At 43.8% G+C, this 25,636-nt stretch overlaps 1 long non-coding RNA gene across 1 annotated transcript in view; it reads left to right on the top strand.

Moving 5' to 3' along the window:
* LOC141988064 (uncharacterized) overlaps nucleotides 1-25,425 on the top strand; it is a 29,543-nt gene extending 4,118 nt beyond the window's left edge. Inside the window, exons 2-4 of the long non-coding RNA XR_012639646.1 lie at nucleotides 16,730-16,805; nucleotides 23,686-23,792; nucleotides 24,963-25,425. This is a non-coding gene — a long non-coding RNA (uncharacterized LOC141988064). The remainder of the gene's footprint in view (nucleotides 1-16,729; nucleotides 16,806-23,685; nucleotides 23,793-24,962) is intronic.
* Nucleotides 25,426-25,636: the final 211 nt, after the last annotated feature.

Below are 25,636 nucleotides of genomic sequence, written 5' to 3'. Positions count from 1 at the left end.
TTATCTGATGGAGGTGATCCGCTGGTGTGTAGGAGTTGTCCTCAAGGGCACATCTGCATAAACCAAAGAAACCATGAACAGAAATGGTATTATGAGTGCACTCAAAGCTGTGAATCACAAAAGTCACATACACCTCTTTCTGGCTGTCCCTTTGCTAGCACACAGCTCAGCGAGAGTCCCAAATGCACTGGGTTTGGAGGGCGGGAGAGAGCGTTGGGAAGGGGGAATGGGCAAGAAAGGACAAAAGGGTCTGGGTGGTTTTGTGAAGAGGGTTATTACATGTATGTTGGGAGAGTATTTTGAATATTGGCACCCTTTTCCATAGGCTGGGGTAATCAAACCCAATATCTCCCTCCTGAGGGTAGCCCAGGATGCAAGAGTGCATCTCCTGCATGAGATGCAGTTTGAGTGCAGCTTCAGACCAGGTCCGTATGCTGCTCGCCTGTGTGACGCTTTGGTCCCTGCAGAAATAACTGCCAGTTGATGTGGCAAAGTTTCCTACTGCGGGGAGGAGAAACAAGACAGCTCTGCCAAGGAATCTTCAGCAGAGGATTGCAGATTACCTACGCAAAAGTGTTCGTAGAGATCTCTGTGGAGGATTCCCGGGACATCCCATTGTACACTAACAAACTTTTCCACCAGTCCTGAACTGCGTAGCTGCATAAGCTCTGTTTGTATTTTCTATCTCTTATCCCTCCTCTATCACATAACAAAGTAAATGAGAGCTCAATCTCCTATCACTGTGCAGTATCAAAGCAAAATGTATGCTTACCAGATCTTGCCTCTCCGGCTTCATGAGCACCAGAGCTGGAGCGCTGGGACTAGCTAGACCCCCCTGGAGTCAAAAATAGGCCCTGACTCGCCATGCCACTGGACGACCCCATCGAATGTCCCACATCCTCCTCCCATTCCACTTCCTCATCCACCACTTAATCCTCGGGGTTGACACCGCAGGCCACTGCCTCCAATTCCCCCCAAGATATCCACGGGGCTCTTGGTGGTGATGGTGGAGTCATCACCGAGGATGGAGTGCAGCTCCCCATAGAAGCAGCATGTCTTCAGCGCTGCATAAGAGCAATGGTTGCCCTCCCTTGTCTTCTGGTATGCCTGCCTCAGCTCCTTGATCTTAGCATGGTACTGCTGCATGTCCCTTTCACATCCCTTCTCCTGCATGCCACGAGCAATCTGCCCATAGATATCAAAGTTCCTATGGCTAGAGCGAAGCTGTGATTGCACAGCCTCCTCTCCTAGGGTGACCAGATGTTCTGATTTTATAGGGACAGTCCCAATTTTTGGGTCTTTTTCTTATATGGGCTCCTATTACCCCCAATCCCCGTCCCGATTTTTCATACTTGCTGTCTGGTCACCCTATCCTCTCCCCACAGACCCAGCAGATCCAACAGCTCCAGTGTACTCCATGCGGGAGCGTGTCTATTGTGGAAAGCCAGCATGGTCAGCTGGGAAGATGCTGTGTGAATAGTCCATGCTGCAACAGGAAGTGGAATTTCAAAAATACCAGGGCCTTTAAACAGGGGAGAGGCACATGCCTATGTACCTGCAGGGCAGTGGACTTCAAACTGTTGATGGGCATTGTGGGACACCACAAGCAAGTACACCGTCTACACTGGCACTACATCACTCTAACTATGTCGCAAAAAAGCTCTCTGCCACTCGTTGAGGTGGTTTTATTTTGTCAGCATAGCAGGGGATTTAAATCAGCGGGAGGAGCATTGTTGTGTGTACACCTCCACTGTTTGGTCAATGAAAGCTGACTGTTGTCGCCAACCTGGGCAGTGTAGACAAGGCCCTTGTTGCACACTGCATTGTGAAATGTAGAAAATCTCATGCCATTGCTGAGAAGTTAATTTTACCCCCAGCTATTGTGCACTGAATTGTTGGGCGAGTCCGCTACAAAACAATTAAAAACAATCCCTCTCTCCAGCAATACAATACAGAGAAGAATCTGCAATATCTCAGAAGACTGCAAACAACTGATTGTCTTTTAGTAAGCAACTGTTTTGCTTTACAATCAGATGAATCTACAGATGTATCAAACTGCACTATCTAGATGGCTTAATGTGAGGCATCTATGGGAAAGTGATTTTCAAGAACAGTACTTGTTTACTGAGGATTTGCCTATTTCTGATGATGATACATTTATTGCACTGGGTAATTACTTGGAGTCGGTGGTATAGCCAATGATTTTAGTTTATTGTTCCTTTATTGTGTGATGTTACAATTAACTAACGTCATATATAATCATTTGTATGCTAAATAGAGTTAAGTTGTAGGATAATAAAAGTATAAGACTGATCAGTATGTAGAGGGAATAATCATGTATTGGGTATCTAAGTAAGTAGGGCTGAAACTCAAGGCCTACAGGCTGAGGCCTGTAAGATTTTAGCTTAGCCATACTAGGCCTGGGAGCTAAGAAATGCTGATATAAGTAAGTGACCAAAGAATAACCCGATGCCCTAAGACTACGGAAAAAGATTTACCAATGGGTGATATTGCAAAAATTTAAGTCATTTTTGCTTACAAGATACCCAGTAGTCACATTTTTCTAACACATGCCCTAACCTCAGGATGCACAATGTGCATAAATGCTAATGAGGTATAGTCAGGTTTCAGAGTAACAGCCGTGTTAGTCTGTATTCGTAAAAAGAAAAAAGAAAAGGAGTACTTGTGGCACCTTAGAGCTGTAGCTCACGAAAGCTCATGCTCAAATAAATTGGTTAGTCTCTAAGGTGCCACAAGTACTCTTTTCTTTTTTCTTTTGAGGTATAGTCAGAATCACATTATAAAAAGGGGGTGCCCAGAACAGGAAAATTGAGCTCCCTATGGGGAAACTCCATCAGGAACCATCCCTCTACTGATGATCAATCCACGAGAAACTCATCAGACCTTAACACAATTGTTAAGGATGTGGGTATAACTATATTTATAACTTCTGCATAGGTCTGTATCGAATTTCTATAGAATTCCACCACCATTTGAGTAATCATAACTTTAATTGTAACTCTAATAAAACTTGTAAAATAGACTAGACTGTGTACTTGTGATAGTATGTGTGGTCACTACCCTTGGGCTTTAACGTGTTCCTAGAGGCTCTAAATTTGAAGCAAGTAGCAGAGGTATCTTTCACTCTGATAAGCTTCAGAGTAGCAGTCATGTTAGTCTGTATCCGCAAAAAGAACAGGAGTACTTGTGGCACCTTAGAGACTTACAAATTTCTGGTGCCACAAGTACTTCTGATAAGCTTGAAACTGTAGCCACCGGAGCTGAACCCACAGTGGTGTAATACCACATTACAAAATTCACTTTAAATAAAATAAAAGGCTACAGTGGGCTTGAGCTGGTTGAAGTGTGTTTGTGTTACAATTGATGGACCCCCTTCAATGACAGGGAAACATTCAGGAGTTGTTCAAAGAATCCTTTCGAAAGCACCCAGTGCAACATGGAACCACTGGTTTCTGCACAGGGAGTCATTAGCAAGTAAAGGCATGGTATCTGAGCTTCACGAAACTCTTAAAAATGCTGTCAAAATTGTGAATTACATTTAAAAAATGCCAAGAATTCATGATGCTTTCAGGTTTTCTGTCAGGAAATGGGCAATACACATGTACATCAGCTTTACCATGCTAAGGTTCCTTGGCTGTTCTGTGGCAAACTGTTGTCTCGTGTATATAAATTTAAAAGTGAGTTGGCAGCTTTTCTTGAACAAGAAGAAAAGGCTTGTCTGGCAGAGCACTTCATAAAGACAAGTGGTTTGCTCATGTTGCATATCTGGCAGATACATTCAATCATCTGAATTATTTGAATTTGTCTTTAGTGATTGCAAATCACTCTGAGCAAACTGACAAAACTGCTGCATTTAAAAAAAACCTTTGTGGAACAAACATGTTTCAAATGAAAGGATGGACATGTTTCGTAATGTGTCTCTAGAAGGGTGACCAGATGTCCTGATTTTATAGGGACAGTCTCGATTTTGGGGTCTTTTTCTTATATAGACTCCTATTACTCCCCACCCCCGTCCCGATTTTTCACATTTGCTGTCTGGTCACCCTAGTCTCTAGAAACAAAATAGTGGAAAGATTCCGCTAGCCAGGAAGCACTGAAGAAAACAATCCGTAATCATTTAACTAAATTGCACACAAGATGCTGCGATTACTTTCCAGATGAGCAACCCAAGGGTGAAGAATGGATTCAGGATCCATTTGGACCTGTGTTGGAAAGCGGGAGTCTACCTGTGGAGGAAGAATCTCAGCTGGTCAAGTTACCTCGCAATCACAGTCTACCAAGAAAAGATACTGAAATGAGCCTTCTCTGGTTTTGGTGCAGCGCCGCTGCTGGAGAATATCCTATTCTTGATTGCCATGCTATTGGAGTCATTTTGCCATTCAGTACAACATACTTGTGCAAAACTGGATTCTCTGTCTTGACTCTGCTGAAGAATAAAAGCAGGAACAGACTGGATGTTGAACACGACCTTCGGATTGCTCTGACTGCAATTATACCAAACTTTGTTAAACTCATCAAAGAGAAGCAAGCTCAAGTTTCTCATGAAGTGGAACCTAGGATTTATTATACTGTTGTTAATATGTTCCTGTTGATGTTGATTTATGCCTTTAACTGTCTGACTGTTGAGCTGCTTTAATTTATTGTAGTTATTAATTATTATATGTAATGGGTAATAAGTATTTGGGGACCAAAATACTGGGGTGTTTTCTACTTAAGCTATTTACTGGGTCGGGACTGGCCAGGACCCATTTGTAAACACTGATGGTCCAAAAAAGGTTGAGGACCACAGGTATAAGGCATAAATCCTGGATTTTTTCCTCCACAAGGACTGATAGGTCAAATATGGAGTTACTGTTCATTCCTCCAAGGAAATCCGCACAACACCTTCAAATGATGAGCCTGGGAGCTTAAATTCATAACTTTGCTAGATAATAAAAATCCTGGTCTTAATGAAGACACTGAATTTATGGTTTATTACAAAAATTTCTAACCCACTAACCCCCCCCCCCACACACACACACACACACACACTTTTTTTTTTTGGTCCTATTACTGCAAAGGAGTTAACTGGCCACTACACCTGGAATGGTTTTGTACAATAGGTCTTAATTACTTACGCTAAACAATTTCTTCCACCTTGTATTTAGCTGTGATGCTCTGAGTACCTTTCCCAGACCTGAAGAAGAGCTCTGTGTAGCTGAAAAGCTTGTCTCTCTCATCCAATAAAACAGGGGTGGCCAACCTGTGGATCCAGAGCCACCTGCGGCTCTTCAGAAGTTAATATGCAGCTTCTTGTAAAGGCACTGACTCCGGGGCTGGAGCTACAGGTGCCAGCGTTCCAGTGTGCTGGGGGGTGGTGCTCACTGCTCAACCCCTGGCTCTGCCACAGGCCCTGCCCCCACTCCACCCCTGCCCTCCCCTGAGCCTGCCGTGCCCTCACTCCTATCCCCCCCCCGAGCCTCCTGCACGTCACAAAACAGCTGATTGGGAGGTGTGGGGAGGGAGGAGGAGGCGCTGATCGGTGGGGCTGCTGGTGGGTGGGAGGGAGCTGATGGGGGGCCTGCTGATGTATTACTGTGGCTCTTTGGCAATGTACATTGGTAAATTCTGGCTCCTTCTCAGGCTCAGGTTGGCCACCCCTGCAGTAAAAGATATTGTCACAACCTCAGGGGTTCCCCTGGGAAGGCAGATCAGCATTGTATGTGACTAGCCCTGTTGCAAACATCGCATAGCATTTTGGGGAAGGTCAAAGGTGTGTGAGTGGAGAGTGGAAGTTTTCTTTGCAGAATACAAAAAGCCAGGGGGGAGAGGAAGAAGAGCAGAGAACTTCAGCTAGCTCCATGTGAAGATAAGACGCTGGCCCCAGCCCAAGCTCATGGGCTCGACGAGAAATCAGCAGCTGCCCAGCCGTGAGAAGAGAAGAACTAAGTTGAGCAGAGCTGCAGAGATAGCAGCAAAAACAGTGAGAGCAAATAAGACCGCGACAGCAAAGGCCAATAGAAGAAAAAACAAAGTCTCCAGAGCCGGGATGTTTTGGGAAACCAAGGAGGCCACAGCAAGCCGGTTTGGACTGGCCCAAAGAGCACAAGAAGCAGAGGTCCCTGAGTGGAATACCACCCACCCCCCACAAGGAGTCCAGGACTTAAAACCCTCCTGAGAGCTGGAGCAATTTGGAGATCAACAGCGGATCCTTGGATGACCTGGGCCCAGGACAGCACTCCCGTCCACCTTCCCCCCCCCCACCCCTTTCTTCTGATGTTACACCCAGTCTTGGCCAGTCTGGGTCATGCGTGTGTGAGTATGAAAGTGGGTTAGGGCTTGGGGCATTAACGCTTTCTTTCTTCCCCTGAGTGACGTGGGAGCGTTCCAACACTCTCGGCTGTTATTTTATTATTTCAGTAATAAAACTTTAAAATTTAGACACTTGGTGTGCCTCATCATCTCCTCCCCAAAAAAGATCCTGTGGCCCCAGCCTGATCAGCTGTGGCCCCAGGCAGATTGGTAACAAAAATCTGTCACAATGTTACCTCACCCACCTTGTCTCTCTAATAAACTAAAAAAGATTTCACTGGAACTCTTATGATGACCTGGGTAACTGATTGGTGGCTTCCCCAGTTGTGAATAACATACACATCCCAAGCTCATGCCAATGAAACCTTCATCCCACACCACACCGTCATGCCTTATTCTTCTGTATGCTACTATGTGATGTTACTGAAAGTTGTTCCAATGACTTCACGGTATAAAAGAATGATGCCTTTGAGATATTTGTCCAAAAGGAGCTACTATCCAAAGGAGGTCTGCTTATTTTCTTTACTCTTGCCGAAGTATGCAAGCGTTAGCAGCTCATAAAGATGGACTTGTTGAAAGCATGTTTTCTCAGTTTCATACATCACATTTTTGAAGATGTGAAAAAGTTATATAATAAGACTATTTAATTACTGTATGCATCTGTGTGGCATACTTGAGGAAAAGCATTTTCACGCGTGGGTGTAGTTTTAACAAAGAAAACAGAGTTAAATTTATACACTAATAAGGTCACAGAGCAGCTTCAAACCCCTTCCCTAGAGATAGCATAGTCACAGTTTTGGATGGCACTTCACCGATGATCACACTGCTCTCGCTTTTTCACTTTAATACTAAAACTTGCAATTCTCTTTCCAAACATTAACTAATTGACTTCAAATGATAACTCAGGGTGCTTCCATTTTCCCTGTTTAAGGTCCATTCCTGCCCTCCAGTGCATGTATGTTGGACTACGTAGGCAGTTGTGATCCAATAAACCAAGCACCAAACTTGAGATTAGGAAGGCTGGGTTCTAGTTTGAACTCTGCCATTGATTAGCCGTGTGACTTGATTTATGACAAATATTCAAAAGTAGCCATTGCTTTGTGACGTCCTTCATTCTTGAGAGCTCAGCATCAGAAACAATGTGTTTCAGATTTTTCAGTTCAGCCAGCAAACCAAAATATCAATTATTCACTCAGCTCTAATGGAGATAGTAGTACTTGCTCACCCAGCTTTTAAATTAGTTTGAGAGCTATCTAAAATGCTGCAGTATGTAAGTGCAAAGTATCATAATTGTTTTTCAGATGTGTGTCTCTTTCTGCCCGTGCATTAGAGAGCTCATTTAAGCATTTCCTTAAGGAAAAAATCCCATTGCATTTAACAGACAAACTTTTTAATAGATTTTCTGAATCATTCTATAGACATTATTATTCTTGTTATAGAATTCCATAGGATGCTTTTAAAAATACATACAGAAAGGATATTGTATTTAATATGTAGAGTTTTTGGAGTAATTTCTACATAACCCTGTTGTGGTGGTGGTGGTTTATTTATTGTAGACAGCAGCACTAAGGGGTCCAAATTAGGGATGAGAGACACATGCTAAGTACTGTACAAATAGACAGTCCCCGTTCCAGAGTTTACATGAGATGAGACAACAAATGGATGTAACAAACAGAAGAAACACAAAGAGACAAGGAGACAATTACAAAGAAAGTATGAAGCAGTGAACACAATACAGCAGCTGCCTAACCATTGTTGAGGGTTTTTTGTAGACAGTAAAGCCGAGGGAGTTGAAGGAGGACAATGAGGTGGCTGTGCAAATGTTTACAGGGACCTCTTTCCTTCCGTAGGAGATGGCAAAGGGATGGTATTTGTTGAAACATATGACAAATAGGCAATCAAGACTAGCATCGGTGTGAGTGGAAGTGGGAACTGACATCCCGATAGCATATAAGAGACGATAAGTAGGGTTGGAATAAACCAGGAAGGATGTCAACCCTATTGCATTTTATAGGTCTCTTCCATTCAGCTTTGTTTTCCAACATACGGCTACATTGTACATTTGTCCCGCACAGCTGGATCAAGCTTTGGGCTGAGCATACTTATCAGTTATACACTTTTTCCACTGCAATACATTGTTCACATTTTACATATGCATATAGTACCTCTGGTTTCCACAGGTGCATTCCCTTGTGTGGGCGAGTCTCTCTATAGGAGATTCCTCTGAAACCAATGGGAATTACTCAAATGGAACAGCAGAATTCAGTCTACTGCTGTCATCAGCCCAATGATGTTAATGGGAGTTGAACTGAGGTACAATATTGCCCTAGAGCTGCTAACCTCTTGGAGAATTATTGTGTATCAATTTGGGATTAAAACGCTTAGAAAGAGACCTCAAAAAGTGACTGGCTCACTTTTCACGCTTGAAGTGTGAGAAATTTCAAAACCACAGTTCTTGAGTTTTATATATATATATATATAAATCAATCTATCTTATGTGCACCCTTACCCTTAGTCTCCCAGGTTTCCAGAGAAGAAATACATTGCACGCCCCATTTTGAATGTTTATTTGGTCTTGTGTATTCGTGTCATTTGTATAGTAGGGAAGTTGTTTCCCGTAATAGAGGGAATTTAATATGGTAGAAGATGGCTGCTTTGGGTAAATGGTACCAAGTGAATGCTGGAAATTGAGTCAACAGTGTGCCCTTGTTGCCAAGAAGGCCAATGACATTTTGGGATGTATACGTAGGGGCATTGCCAGCAGATCGAGAGACGTGATCGTTCCCCTCTATTCGACATTGGTGAGGCCTCATCTGGAGTACTGTGTCCAGTTTTGGGCCCACACTACAAGAAGGATGTGAAAAAATTGGAAAGCGTCCAGCGGAGGGCAACAACAATGATTAGGGGACTGGAACACATGACTTATGAAGAGAGGCTGAGGGAACTGGGATTGTTTAGCCTGCGGAAGAGAAGAATGAGGGGGGATTTGATAGCTGCTTTCAACTACCTGAAAGGGGGTTCCAAAGAGGATGGATCTAGACTGTTCTCAGTGGTAGCTGATGACAGAACAAGGAGCAATGGTCTCAAGTTGCAGTGGGGGAGGTTTAGGTTGGATATTAGGAAAAACTTTTTCACCAGGAGGGTGGTGAAACACTGGAATGTGTTACCTAGGGAGGTGGTGGAATCTCCTTCCTTAGATATTTTTAAGGTCAGGCTTGACAAAGCCCTGGCTGGGATGATTTAGTTGGGGATTGGTCCTGCTTTCAGCAGGGGGTTGGACTAGATGACCTCCTGAGGTCCCTTCCAACCCTGATATTCTATGAAATCAATGACACAGCTATGTAAAAAAATCATAACAAATTTCACAAGAAAATGGTTTTTGAAAGCTTTCATGCTTGACAGTTTCTTCTAAACAAACTTTTCATCTTAAAGTCCCTATTTCCCAAAGCAGATAAGCAGCTATTCCTTGCTTAAAGCATAAGTCGTATTTTATGCAACTCTCAATTCTTTCCTGTATTTTGAACAGCGTCTGAGCAGTGTAGCAATGCAAGGATGCTGGCTTCGGTGTGTGATCTGAGTCCCAGACGAAAAGACAGGATCTCCTGACTTTCTATTGCTGTGACTCCAGTGACTGGGCATTTCTTAAATTAAAGCACCGAGACTCAACAATGAAGATCATAGAGTAGCTAATGAGCTTTATTGATCATGTCTGCAAGATCATTCATACTGCCCTCTCTAAACTCCCCAAATCCTATCTGAGCATGCATTGGATTCAGTATAAACACCAGGAACTATTCTTTGCAGGTAGCCTCTTTGGTAGTTGGAAAGTCCAGCCAGGAACCTGGAACTCACACAGAACTAGGTGGTCTCATGGTTATCATAGTGACTGGGACTCAAGAGACCTGGACTTGATTACTAGCTGCACTTCTGACTTCCCCTGTGACCTTGGGTAAATCATTTAAGGTTGTATTATGCACCCTAACTCACACATGTGATTCCACCAACTTGAGCAAGTGTTCACCACCTTTGAGCAAGGATTGCATGGTCTATACTTCAATCTCTGTGCTTGAGTTCCCCATCTATAAAATGGGGTAATAATAATACTTCCCTACTTCACTCATGTGATGTGAAGTTAAATTGATAAATATCGTGGAAGTGTTCAGGCCTATGCTGACGAGGATTAAATATGTATAAAACACATGCAGCAACCTGTGGTAATTTACCTATCTTCTCCTATTATAGCAAGTTATTATTATCATACTAAGAAACAATGAAAATGGTTATAAGATACTTCTGAAGGCAAAGTTCGCAGGATGTGGGGGGGGGGTCATGGGAAAGAGAATCAGAGAAGTAATGGATTGGATTACTTTTTAAAAAATGAATAGTAGATGGGGAATCAAAAGCAAGAAAAGAACAACCACCAGATAAAAAGAAGGAGAGGAAAAGTCCTGAAGTGCAGCCACTATCCATACATCAACGATGAAAGTGCCAGCCTGGAACAGATTTTAAGTGAAGTCTCCTGAGTCCCATATAAAAGAGTGCTCTGTTATGCTGCAAAACCCTGTCACAGCAGGGAAAGCCCCCAGTGTATAATGTGCCCTTCACACACAGTGACAAACCACACAGCAAGGCATCCCAGGCTTAATTAAAATAGTAAATAGCCAAAAAACGTAAGTGGAGGGTGCTTTTGCTATTTGCAGATAGTTATGAGGGAAGATGGAGAAAATCACCACTTACACCTGAGCACAAAGTGAATGTCACTTGTTTTTCTCAGATGTGGTCAGGTGATGATGTAACACCTTAGCTCTGCTTGATACCTTGTGATGCCATTCAGAGCCATTTGTGCAGCAAGGGACAATCTCATCAAGCCACTGTGGTCAATATTCCCAACTAAGGTGCCAAATAAGTCTACATTTGGGCACCTACACATATAATGGCCTGAGTATCAGAGGGGCTGAGTGATTGGAGCTCTGGCCATTTTTCGTTAGATGCCAAAAGTTGCAAAACATAGGTGGTTTGATGCAGGTCCTGCGGTAGTTTGTTTCAGTGCAGACAGTAGAACCCACACCTCCAAACGTCCATCCGTGTGCTTTAGCCACAAGATCATCCTCTTTCTTCTGGTGGCAGGTGGGAGGTTGGAACAAATAAAGATCATGGGTTTGTTTTGTCAGGTTGAGCATGCATGTGTCTTGCTCTGAATATTTTCATCCCCACTCCCTTTTAGGATGATAATGCTAGGCACAATGGCAGAAGTAGATGGCATAGGTGCAGAGGCCAATGATGGCCAAAAGAAGAGGGTGGAAGGAGGCATATAGGGTTGCAGAGGTCTGCTCCATGCATAGAGTGTGAGTGAAAGGAGATACAGGACATGACAAGAAGAGAGGGATGGATAGTTGCAAAGGAAACATGGGAAATACATTTAGGTCAAGAGTTTAGGCCTTTGCATGGACATTCCAGAAAGAAGGGATGCAGACAGCAGAAACAGAGGCCAGCCTCCCAAAAGGAGCAAGGTGAAGTTAGGGCCATTGTCTTCCACACTGGTCAGATGGCTATTAAACGGAACATACGCTTGCCACATCCTCCAGTGTGGGGTAGCTTCACACCATTCAATCTTCAAGGCTCTGCCTGAATGGTGCAACCAGTAACATCTTTTATTTTTAAAGCTTGCTGTGAGAGACCCTCTCTAGAGCTAAATCAGGTTAACTTCTCCTTTACACTTGCAGAAAGAGATTTATAACCATCTCATGGGTGACAAAGAAATAAGTTTCTCCTTCACTATTTTTGCCTGCTCAATTAATTTGACAAAATCCTCCTGAGGCCACATTATTAAGATCAATACAACATTCAAAACAAGTAACTGCAAACTACCAAAGTGAATTAGAATTCATAACCCTAGAATGGATGCAATATCTGAAGCACAGGAACCGTTCCAAAGCAAGTCCTTTCCTAAAGTTCTTAAAAGACAACTACAAAGCCAAAGTAGGATCATATTTAATGCCTTCTCATAACTGCTACAGCCACAAAGTGGGAAAGTGTCCGTGGTACAATTGACTACAATTGCAGGCAAGTTTTCAGTCCTATTGGGTTCCGGGCAGGCAAGTTTATAGCGGTAGGACTGTAGGAAGGAAAGTTTCCCTGTATACAGAGATCAAGCTACAAGAGATAGTCTGTGGAAAATCTTTTATGTAACAGTTCACTAAATGTAGCTTTTCTGAAGCATTCATCATGGTAGTATCAAAAGTCCAATTGCAAGAGGAAAGGTATTAAATGAAGAGCAATTGTGTTTTGGATATTATTTACATTTTATAACTCTGGGATGTAAAACAAACAAACAAAAGCATATCCCACTCTAAACAAACTCCTAGACTGAAGGCTAAGGTATTTATTACCCAAGATCTGGTTATAGTAACTTACTGCTGCTTTCAGATCTCACCATCGGTATGCCCACAACAAATATGTCCACCTAAGCAACTCATTTCATGCATTGAGGAAAAAATTCAGATTCTAAGAAACTGACATACTTTACTATACCAGTAACTTGACAATGTTCCCCATTAAACTCAGTAATAATAACCTTATCCTGGGAGCTAACCAACAGCTAGATCTTCAGCCTCAGAGAGAGTGTTTATCCCAGGATTTGGATGTTACCTTATAAACAAGAACCACCCTTAGGTTGTCAGCTAATTTACTTCTGAAGGTCCCTGGGTAGCACTGATTATTTAGACACTAGAACATCCTGTGCTAATACGTATACTGTTTCCTTCACTCTGTAGCAGGAGGTGCTGGGGAAGGTCTCAGGCAGAAGCTCCACAATGAGGCAGACACAGAGGGAGTTAATATCAGTTAGGGATAATACCGTTTGTCTTGTGCTGTGTAACAGTGTGTGCTGAGTCAGGAACTAACTCAGCACCCACCAGTATATATTAATTGGGACCTAGCTGGAAGACAGGTAGTTGATAGAGGGGGTCAATTAGCTGAGTAGAGCTATAGCTGTAGGGCTCAGTGAAGGGGAAGCAATCTCAGCAGATGGGATTATATAAACTGACAAGAAGGAGCCTGAAGGAAGGTAGAGGATGAAATGCCTGCAGCTGGTATTGGGGAGCCCTTTCACCAGAGGCAAATATGGAAGCTGGCTGTAGAATGTAAGTACATGAAAATAACACTATAGGCTGTGGCCTGCTGAATGAATATAGCGTGACTAGATGTCCCAATTTTATAGGGACAGTCCTGATTTTTGAGCCTTTTTCTTATATAGGCTCCTATACCCTCTGTCCTGATTTTTCACATTTTCTGTCTGGTCACCCTAAATGAATATACTAAAATGTGGTGGTAAAGGAGACTTGGGGTGGGTGTGGTCTGTGATTAAGGCCTGAAAGGACTCTCACAGCTAATAAAGTTTCTTGGTTGGGGTAGAAGGAAACAGATCTCTCTGCTTCTTTTGCACCGGTATCCTGCATCTATCTTGGATCAAATAAACCCTATGGCCAGAAGCTCCAGAGATGAAACAGCTCTCTACTCCCATCTAGAGGTGACAAAAAGAAACATTATGCCAGAGCTGTATTTGCCCAGGCTACCTACCCACCATTCCTTTAGTGACCCTTGGGAGTCACCATGCTGGTTCTGACTATGGATTTTGGGAGGTAGTAGGTGCGGTGGAGAAGCCTTTTCCAAACATTTGGGTCTTTGCTCAAGCATCGAACATGTTTTTGGCTCCCCTCCTGTGAGGCATTAATAGGGAGAGACCACACAGACTAAGAACTTTGCAGCAAGAGGCAATGCAGAGGATAGCTGCAGAGCTCAGTGGACTCTAATGGGACCCTGCCTACCCAGCACTTTAAAGCTAAATAACTAAGTTGGGATGGGCGATAGGGCCAAGCACCTCCCTTGGGAATGGAGATAGGCCTACAGAGAGGCACTTGGTTTACTGCTGGCTGATCGATGAGTGGGTTAGGTGATGTGACAAAGGGGTATTCCCACCAGTTGGTGGGAAGGGACTTGGATGGACCATTGATCCCCAAAGTTACTGGGATGTGGGGGTTATTTTACTCTTTGTGTGTGTGTGTATATAATGCATGCACACTGTTTTTTGTTTTGGTTTTTGTTTTTTTCCCCCCAAGATTATGACTCTTCCCCTTCCCCTAACAAAGATCTCCCTGCTCATGTACGGTCTGAGTGCTGGGCTGGGGGGTGTGTGTGTGAGAAGAGTTCTACCTGTAAATGGCACCCCAAGAAGCCATGTTTAATTTTCCAGTGTTTCTGGATGGGGTGAACGTCAGTTTAGTTATTTGTCCCAACGGATCCTAGACAGGGGGTGGCAGTTTCCTTGGAGGGATGGTGGGGGAGTGAAGAGAGGAACTCCAGGCTGAGGAGTGTCCCAGGGGTTCCTAGCTGCTCCTGGGCTTGCTGCAGCCCCTGGGGTCCCACACCCTGTTCCCCCAACCTGATCCTAGGCTCTACAGTGGCTGCTCCAGCCCTTCTTGCCTCTGCTCTTGCCTCTGCTCCACCAGGGTTTGTGTGGGCACTCAGGTGCACACCCTGGTTTTGGTGCCCCAACCCTAGATATATTGAACCTGGCCCTCTGTGCTGTCTTGAGGGTTATGTCAGCATGAAATGTTTTCAGCTAAGCTGTAAGATTGGACTGGATTTCATGACTCCAAAACCACTAGTATGCCCAAGTATTTTTAATTTTCAGCATCAGTTTCTTGGCTTCCCCCAGCGCACTCCTTTACCCTCACTCCTCCCAGGCAACAGTATCCCAGGCTCCGTTCTCCCAGGGGTGGGGTCACTGTTTGTGTGATGTGGGGCACAGCATTTGGACACAATCCCATGGTCCCAGCTTCCCACCCAGTGCAAGTCTAGAAGGAGAGAGCAGGCTGCCAGGGGGAACTGATCCCTGTACTGCTGCAGAGCCTGGCACAAGGACCAAGAACAAGTGTTTGTGTCCTGGGGTTGGCAGGCTTGGACTGAACTCCTGGAGCAACTTAGAGCAGCCTGTGGGGTGTCCTAACTTGTGTCCCCTACTGCCTTAACCCAGTTCTTGTGGCAGCAGGGAATTGCCAAGGCAAGACACAAGACTGCCCTGATATGTCATCTCCTCATTGACATGTCCCCTTTGTGCTGGCCTGACCCAGAATACACTTTGCCCCAGGGGTTCCTGTAGGCATTGTAGAGCTAGAAGAACTCTGCACTTGTCAGAGTGCCTGCTAGGCCAAGACAGTTCCCTGTTAGGGTAGAGCAGACACCTTTTCTAGATGGCTGGATCACAGAGGGGAAATCCCTTCTTTAGAGAGCCTTCCACATGACAGGGTGGAGCACTAGCTCCTTGGCACCTAGACCCGCCTATGGTCTAATCTTTTGCTTGCAATAATTTGATTTTTTTTTTTCCAAATCAGCTCTTGGAGTACTGCTGGGTAATGACTACTCTGAACAGCTAGGAAGCCATGTGTGATTTGCCTTACCAGCACATTTCAAAGTCCTTCATCTAGCCAGAAAGTACAGGAGGGGGAAGAAAATTACTCCCCTATGCTAGGTGCAAGAATTGTAGAACCATAGCTGTCAAAAATGCAAAAGGTATTGTGAGGTGCCATCAAAATAAACACGGGGTCAGAGCTCCTGTGCTAAAACTAGAAAACAAAATGCTCATTAGAAAGACATACACACATCCTGTCAAATCCTTGAACAAACTAAAATGTGCCAACATCTGCAGCTGTAAAGAGAGTGCATTATAAAGTGAGAATGTAGGGAACTAATAGGAGAAATGAGCATGCAATTGGGACTTGAACTGCTGAGTCATAATCTTGTTTCAACTGCTGAGTAGCCTTAGGAAATCAGTTTGCTTCTCAGATCTTGTTATCTGAAAATGGGGATATAGTATTTACCTACAGACCTACCTTGCAGGAGTGTGGTAAGGATTAGTTAAGGCTTTGGAAATGTAAATTGCTAAGTACATAAATGAACTGGCAAATGTCTGTGTTCCCCTGCTCCCTGCTAGATAGAACTGCAGAGCATTTCTGAATCCCACAGGCCTTTTAAAACTGGTGGAGAGTCTCCGTTAGCTCAGGTTTTTGGGGCCTCTACTTTGATGCAGAAGAATGCAAATTCTGCTCCTACTTCTGTCACAAAGCTCTGAGTGTCTGAGGCATGTGGCATTGTGATAATCATGAAGTCCTGGGTGGCTGCAGATTTGTGACGTTTATTATAATTTACATGTGACTGTTAGACACAAGGTGGGTGACCAACTTCTGTTGGTGAAGAAGGCAGAGCTCCGTCATTAGTGACCAAAAGTGGTGTTCAGCGGGTGGCCATTTGGTGGCTTAGGTTGTTCACAAGATCCAATTTGACACTTATTGGAGGTGTCTGCAGACACACGAGAAATGGACTGGTAATCTAAACTGAACTACTCCTCTAACTCCTAAAGGTGGGGCCTCCAGATTAGGATTGAAGCACGGTGATGAGAGAGTTGGAGGGAGACCTGCACTATTGCTACCAGTGCTGTGAGTAAATGGAGAACTTCATTTTCTACTACTGCTAATTAACCTCTCATGAACTGTGCATTCCTCTGGAAAAATACCTTTTTAAATGTGCAATTGTTTTGCACTGCTGCTTTCCAATAGGCTCAAAATGAACCTAAAATGCATATTGCACATGGTTTGAGACACTCCCGTCAGGAGATGCTAGAGAAAGCTCTGGTGTATTCTCCCCATCTTTCATCTTCCAGGTATATGAAATCACTTTAGAAAGCAATGAGTTCAACACTAGTAATTTAAAAAGTGCCCAGATAGCTGACACAGAAATTCATGTAATAATAGAGTGCTTGAATGGAAACACTTTACAAACCGGTGAGTGGGGGAGATTTTAGCTCCCAGCCATCCTCCTGTTCTGGAAGTGAAACCTGGCTGCTTTCCTCTCTAGAGATCATTTACATGTTCAGGGCCAGCATGGCAAAGAGGCTAGAAGCCGCCTTCTTATTTTAAGTAAGAACTGTGATTCTTCTTCACAGCCCTGATTCAGCAGCCTATCCCTATTCGGCAGCCGACATCAAAGGAACCCAAGCAGGTGCTTGAATGCTCTGCTGGGTTATGACCTACATGCATAGTTTCCCTCGGATCCACGGGCGTGGGGCCCCCTCACCTGCAGGCTCCCTGGGGCACTGCAGCATTGGAACTAGGTGCTGCCGCTCAGGAGTTGATCATTCACTGACCGAGTCGCAGTCAGCAGGGTTTGTTAAGCACAGCTCGTAGTTGCACTACGACTAGTTTCAAAACACTGCAGCAAGACCTAATACGGCTAGGGCCTCTGATGCCCCTTTAGAGGCTGTTCATCATCATGCAGGTCCCTTTCCAGTGACAGTGCAGATGTGAAGTATTTTTCTTTTTTTGCCCTCTTTTCGTTACGTGTTAGCTTTCCCTGTTAGCTCTGAATGAGCTTTTTCATATTGAGTCAAGAAGGATAAATCATCCCAGTGGAGAGAAGAGCCACTCTGCAGTTATTCTTTCCCTTCCCCTCCTTCCCATCTTTAACAAATGTTTCATTTGTTCATCAAACTAAGCCCACTGAAGCTTTGTTAGCAGCAGGTGCAATAGTTCAAGCATATGCTAACAGCCGATAACTCCCATTATGCCTCACACATGGGACAGAAAATATTAATTTTACAATTGCAGGCAAAGAGGAACTAATTGGAATTAAAGCAGAGGGAGAAGGCAATCAGCTTTTACAGTATCTTGGGTATCAAAATGGGGGCGGGGGGAGACAATAGGATCCGGATATAATAAAAAAGTGGGGCTGGAAGGGATGTCAAGCAGTCACCTAGTCCATCCCAGTGCTCTGAGGCAGGATTAAGTATAGCTGTATAAATAGGATATAGTCTTTGATTGGGATAATCCACTTGGATTATCCCAACTTTTTTTAGGATTTTTGTAATTAGTAGTGGGTGCTAAGCTGGGTAGGAAGGTAGGGTTTCTGGCCATTAAGAGTAGAGCAAGTCCTGACTCAACATACTTGATCCTGTTTAATTCCTCCCCTCCTCCAGCTGGTGTTTCTGCCAGCTGCTTCATGATACTGATCCCTTCAGACCAAGAATGGTGGTGAATACTTGCCTTCCTGTACTGAGGGAGTATACTCATTCCGAGTGTTCACCTACTGTAGAAACCTGTAGGGACCCGCACACAGGAGTAAAGTTCATCCCACCGTTTTGGTACCATCTTCATGGTTCCAGAGATCATGATTTCAAATCCTACATCTGGACCCAGAAATGTATCCATGGGTGGCATTGCCATGTTGAATTGCTAACAGTAACTTCCCTTAAAATGAGAGGTTAAACCTCTCACCCCATCCTCGGGCAACTCCACTGGTTCACAATGCATTTCATGATCCAGTTTAACATTGCTCCTTTATTTCCAATACTCTCCATGGACTTTATAAACAAAGAAATATAAAGTGCACCAATAACCAGCCTGATCCAGCCTCTCTCAAGGCCCTTGCCACTCTCGCTCTACTCCCTCACCTCACCAAAGCCTAGCCCACTATATGTCTTATCACACAAACTAGCCACTTTTGCTTATGCTTATTCATCTTCAGCAGAAGAGTATCTTTCACCACTTTGCCTATACCTCTTAATTTCATTTACATTCTGCTGGTATCCATTATTTAACATTGTGAAATACAGAATTAAATATAACAATACAATTTGTATGAAGGAGATTATTCAGACACTTGTTGGGGGAGGCAGCGTTGCCTAGTGGATAGAGCACAGCACTGGGACTCAGGAGATCAGGATTCCTTTCCCAGCTCTGCCACTGGCCTGCTGGATGAGTTGGCTTACCTCTGCCTCAGTTTCCCTATCTGTAAAGTGGGGATAGTGATGCTGACCTCCTTTATAAAGTGCTTTGAGATCTTCCAATGAAGAGTGCTGTACAATAACTAGGTATTATATAAATCCATGTCTTTTGCTGGACCATGCTATTTTTTGGAAGAGCACAGGGGTTAATGCCATTGTCCTGCTCAACATTCCTTCTTTCAGTAACAATTCAGTTTTAATACCTTAGGTCCAAATTCAGAACTGTTACATAGGAGTAAATCTGGAGTCACTCCATTAAACTGAATAGTGTTAAAATCCAGATTTTTTTTTTCCCTTGTGTAACTGAGATCAAAATCTGACTTTGTGAGCTATTCTGCTTGCATGGGGTCTGATCCTGCAAAGACAACAGAAGCTGAGAGCATTCGACACCTCATACTATTGGGCTTATAATAGCTGTTGCGTTTGCTTGGAGGGTGTCCCATTTTACTAACCCTGTTCTAAATCCTTAAGCCAGCCTTCTGCACAGGGACCAGAATTTATTTGTTTGGCATGTGTGCAGACTTGTCATACCTTCATCACAGGCAGGAGTGCTGATAAGAGTTCTCTATTTACTGCCCCCAGCCACTTGACCTGGGTCAGGGTTACAAAAGGTTGGCACCCCTCTCACATGACAGAGATCAGTATCCATTCACTCCAGTGGCTGCTGTCAGGTTAGGCAGCCAGTGTGGTGAGGCCACCAGCCTAGCCTGCAGGCCCAATATTGTCTCCCTGCTTCCTTGTGCTCCCCGTACATATGCCTGTATCTATCAGTTGTCTCTTGCCTGATGCTTAGATTGTAATCTCACTGGGGCAGGGACTATCATTTTGTTTGGTGTTTTGTATTTGTACAGTTCCTAGCACAACAGGGTCCTGGTCCAGGAACAGGGCTCCCAGGTGCTACTGCAGTATATTTTAAAAAAAAGTGGAAGCTGCCCAGCCTTCAGTTGCCCTACATGATTCAGCCTTGCTGTACAGATGTGTCTGGATCAAATTGTAACCCCATTACCAAATCATGCAACAGCCTTGCAGTAACCTGGGAATGCTGACAGAAGGGCTGTTAAAGAGAACTCAAACCTGTGTGCAAGTGGTGGGGTGTATAACCTCTTTAATGGCTGCTACTATGTGGTTAAATGGGCAGAACAGTTATTTCCCTAGCTGGGAGATGCGGTGCTGCTCCTAGAAAGAGAGCTTCCAGAGAGGAGAACTCCAGAGGTGAGGAGGAGGTCCGAGAGAGGAGACCTCCCCCCCCCCCCCCCCCAAAGCTGGAAGAGGCTCACTCTGAAAGTGGCTGCATGCTGCCACCAAACCTGAGGGGTTTCGGTGTCAGACAATCCTGCTGTCAGGGTGCCAATGCCTGAGATGATGGGGCACCCAGGATTTCCAGGTTTATGGATCTTGGGTAGTAGATAGAATATCCCAGGTCGGGGTTCCAGGGGTGTGTGTGGCAGCTCTCGTCCCCTAACGCCCCTACTCTACTTGCGCTATATTGATGACATCTTCATCATCTGGACCCATGGAAAAGAAGCCCTTGAGGAATTCCACCATGATTTCAACAATTTCCATCCCACCATCAACCTCAGCCTGGTCCAGTCCACACAAGAGATCCACTTCCTGGACACTACAGTGCTAATAAACAGAACGCCACTAGCCGTCACCTTCAGCCCCCAACTAAAACCCCTCCAACGCATTATTAAGGATCTACAACCTATCCTGAAGGATGACCCAACACTCTCACAAATCCTGGGAGACAGGCCAGTCCTTGCCTACAGGCAGCCCCCCAACCTGAAGCAAATACTCACCAACAACCACATACCACACAACAGAACCACTAACCCAGGAACCTATCCTTGCAACAAAGCCCGTTGCCAACTATGTCCACATATCTATTCAGGGGACACCATCACAGGGCCTAATCACATCAGCCACACTATCAGAGGCTCGTTCACCTGCACATCTACCAATGTGATATGTGCCAGCAATGCCCCTCTGCCATGTACATTGGTCAAACTGGACAGTCTCTACGTAAAAGAATAAATGGACACAAATCAGATGTCAAGAATTATAACATTCATAAACCAGTCGGAGAACACTTCAATCTCTCTGGTCACGCAATTACAGACGTGAAGGTCGCTATCTTACACCAAAAAAACTTCAAATCCAGACTCCAGCGAGAAACTACTGAATTGGAATTCATTTGCAAATTGGATACTATTAATTTAGGCTTTAAATAGAGACTGGGAGTGGCTAAGTCATTATGCAAGGTAGCCTATTTCCCCTTGTTCTTTCCTACCCCCCTCTTCCCCCCCCCCCCCGCCCGACGTTCTGGTTAAACTTGGATTTATGCTGGAAATGGCCCACCTTGATTATCATGCACATTGTAGGGAGAGTAGTCACTTTGGATGAGCTATTACCAGCAGGAGAGTGGGGTGGGAGGAGGTATTGTTTCATGGTCTCTGTGTATATAATGTCTTCTGCAGTTTCCACAGTATGCATCCGATGAAGTGAGCTGTAGCTCACGAAAGCTTATGCTCAAATTGGTTAGTCTCTAAGGTGCCCCAAGTACTCCTTTTCTTCAGGCATAGGTGTAGATTCAGGTTAGTGTTGTCAGCAAGTTAAACATGGCCAGAGACTGCAATGGGTGGTGGTGATGATGATGATGCCATGAGTTATCGGAATTACTGAGCTAAAGAAATCCCACACAACTGTCCCCATTAAATCACTACTAGCAGCACTGGGCTTGGGTCTTCAGGGTTAGCACAGCTAGATCTGCTAGAGACAAAGGAAAGGAGGCCATAACTGAAAAGGCTAAAATTCACCAGAAAATGAAACCTTTGTTTTCTTGCTTTGCTGTGCCTGCATGAACCGAGATACACTTGCTGGTTAACCAGCAAGTGTAACATGTCCCTCTAACTTGCGATATGGACTTACTAAAGAGCAGATTACGACATAACTCTCAGCACTGCTGCACTAGAGTCTCATGGAATGGTCAGGCTTCCTCTGACACCAAAGATGCTGTCAGTGCAGAAGCCTGAAAGCACATGGATGATACAAACAAAGGAAACCTGTTTCTAATGCACCTAAAAAGTTAGTGCCTCTCAGAGGATCATCCCCACTGCGCAACGTTACATTCAAAGGGAATTGTTGCAATCAGTAACATGGTTTAAAAATAAAAAGCACTGGTGCTGACACTGCAATAAAAGCTGGTCATACCTCTAACTGATGTAGCCAAAGCCCCCAAAAAGATTTTATTAAATGTCTGTTTTGATAGTTCATCTTTGGCTTAGGGCTTTATCATTATTAATTTGTATTATTTGTGGCACCTACACGCCCTAGTCATGGACCAGGATCCCATTGCGCTAGGTGCTGTACAAACAGAACAAAAAAAAGTCCTTGCCTCAGAGCCTACAATCCTAACCAGTCTCCAAAAGGGAGTCAGACAGCTTTAAAATGAAGATGGGTTCTGGACAGGTCACAGTTAGATACCCAGCCTTTCACCTCCACAGCACCACCTCAGATTGGTAGTGACTGGAAGTTGACACGCATTGAGCATTTGGCTAAGACTTTGGTGGCCTCAGACCAATTCTCAGACAGGTAGCCGCAGTCTCAGAAGTGGCAAATTACTGGCCCTTCCATGGGTTTGGGGGGATAGTGTTTGGAAACTTGTATTGCTGTTCTGTGCCTAAATGGAGGAATTCATTCTCCACAGGTGTCAGTCTTACACCTGTCACTGGCATGCAATTCAGTAAAAAGAGCTTATATAAAGGGCACCAAAACATTTCATAATATTAACTACTCTTCTTGAAAGAGTATCTTTCAACAAAAGCCCAGTCTTACAAGTTGGAGAGTGACTTAGGATCAGTCATTCTCAAAGCTTCAGCTGAACTTGTAAAAGGTTCTTAGGATCATAGCAGTTAAAGATAAGAAATATTCAATTACATCAAGTCCCTCCCCTAGCAAGGGGAGAATATAGTCCCCAGGAATTGATAAGTCACTAAAAGACTGAATAAAGGATATTTCTCCTGGGTCCTTAATGCTTTTTCTCATTGGATACTTTTTATAAGATATGAAAAGAGAATGGGAATTTCTAGGTCTTTCTGTAAATGAAAGGTTGAAGCACCTTGCTCCTGTAAAATTAAAATCTACCACTTGGGAAACCCAATTACAGCTGTGTAAACTACCAGGCTCTCCTTTATGGCAGAGTTTTGTTGTATAAACAGTATTATAGTTCTAATATTTCCTGCTTTTATCATGGGTGGGGGGGAATAGCCTTTGGCCTTAACTAAACAGAGGGATTTGGCCATGGTATAACTCCACCACTGTAGTTTCAAACAAGGGTAAGCCAACCTGGTGCAAGATCCATGTTACACTGGCACAGAATATCTATCCTGGGGTATTGCAATGAGTGTAGAGCCACACCAGAGCAAACAAAGCCCTGTGTAGACACAGCTTTTGTGAGAGGGTGAAGGATTATTTAAAGACAAGAAGATGTTGCTTCAAGAGGTTTTAGCATCTTACAAAGGATGTACATTATTTTGTAGTTCTTCCATTTGCCAAAAACTGATCAGGAGAGCAGAAAACAAAGCCAGCTGCTGTGAAGGGTGGTCTGGAATACTCAGGAGAATATTTAAAAAGAGAACAACAAAAGGTAAGCCCTGTGAGACTCAAAGGTACAGAAATCAATTCTGCCTTTAAATGGTAGGTGGGTTTGGTTTGGTTTTTAATTCAGGGAGGTAAAATGTCATGCTACCAAGCTGACATTGGTCTCTTCTGACCTCATTGGGAAGAAGTGGCAATACTGGTGGATCCCATCAGTCTGAAGTAAGATGTACTGTAAAATGTTGGGTACTAGATCTAAAGGAGCAATGCATACTTGCACCAGCTGAGTATCTGGCCCATTTCATACACACACCCTTAATGTCTTACATAATCAAAGAACAGTTTCCCCAGATGTTTTAATAGAGTGCTTGTCGGTTCATTTTTAGGCCCTGTCCACAATGGAAGCAGAACCCCCAGTTTGGGGAATATACCTCTGGTCTGGACCCAGCGTACAGTGCGCTCTGGAGGGTTGGTTGGTGGTTTTTAATAACCATCCTGTAAGATTAAGTCTCATAGCAACACACCCCTAACTAACAAGACAAGTACAGTTGTTCTGCAAGCCATATTCCAGCTATGGATGGATGAGCCTAAACCAAAGCCCTAAGTGGTGATCTGAATGAGAGAGTTCACAGCACCAACCCATCTCTATAATGGGCCAAATCAAGCACCCTGGAATATGGGAAACTTCAGATTTGGATCCAGATTTCTATCCCCCATTTTTAAGTGTTTAGATATAGAGTTTTGGAGTAGGCCCATCATAGAGATATGGTATAAATGGAGTCACTCCAATGAAGGCACAGCAGCTACATTGATGTAAGACCAATTTAAGAATAGAATTAGGCCCAGAAAGTTCACATCTGGGTTTCTTGATCCATAGTTCAGACCTGAGCTTTATGGGAGGGTGCCATCTCTACTTACAACAGCAGTGTCTAGCTGTAACTGTATTAGAACAGTTTCAAGCAAGGTTACCAGCGCTTTGGTGTGGACGTTACATTTAATAATAGATATTGTCTGCTTTTTAGAAATTGTTTTCCGCTTAGAAGATAAATCAATAACTGCATAAAACTCACTCCCATTTCTCGTTTGTATTGGTGGTTGGCTGTTTTTAGAGAATGAAGACTCTCTCCCATGCAAAAAATATAATTGTATAAGGAAGATTTATGTTTCATACACAGATATGCAGAAGCCATTCCAAAGAGACTTTTTTTTTTTTTTATAGATCACAATGCAACTATAGTAATCATGCAGGGAAGTTAATGGCACCCAGCTGAATTCTGCAAAGACATTACAAAGAAGAGTCCAATAACCTGAGTGAGAAATTAATCTTACAGTAGAATTATTTAAGCCTTCTAATCTGTTGAGAGAAGATTTACTGGCACAATACTACGCAAAGCTGTGGTACTTATACTAACAAATTCTAAGTGCATTTATCTGCTTTAGAAAATGTTCATCACCAAAATTTGTATGACTGTTTGGTTGGGTTTTTTCCCCCATATGAAGTTTTATGGGTAGAAATAATTATTCTCACTGTCACTTGTTAACCCCCGCTGCCCCTCACACTCACTCACTCTGTAACAAAGCCCTTCTCTAAAGGTAAGCATCCAACATAAATTCCCACTCTTGGGTCACAGTTTCCAGCAAATGTTGTAGGAGCACTTTACAACAACTTGACTTATGAACCCCAGGGGAGAAGAGCATAACTGGGGTCAATCAATTCTGATGCCTGGAGCTGGCAACAAAAATTTCCCCTGAATGCAAAACTCCAGGTCCAGCATAAAATATACTTGTGCAAAGGTTCATGAATAAAAACATGTCTGGTTTATAAACGTTAAAGGTCAAAGCCTTATTTTTCTTCCTCACGTTTATTGCAAAACTGGAACATCATTACTCACA

This window comes from Natator depressus, chromosome 5, assembly GCF_965152275.1.
Source record: "Natator depressus isolate rNatDep1 chromosome 5, rNatDep2.hap1, whole genome shotgun sequence".
In the NCBI taxonomy this organism is placed as follows: Eukaryota; Metazoa; Chordata; order Testudines; family Cheloniidae; genus Natator; species Natator depressus.
Note: the sequence above shows the minus strand (reverse complement) of the source record. Positions and strands in the feature narration are given on the sequence as shown.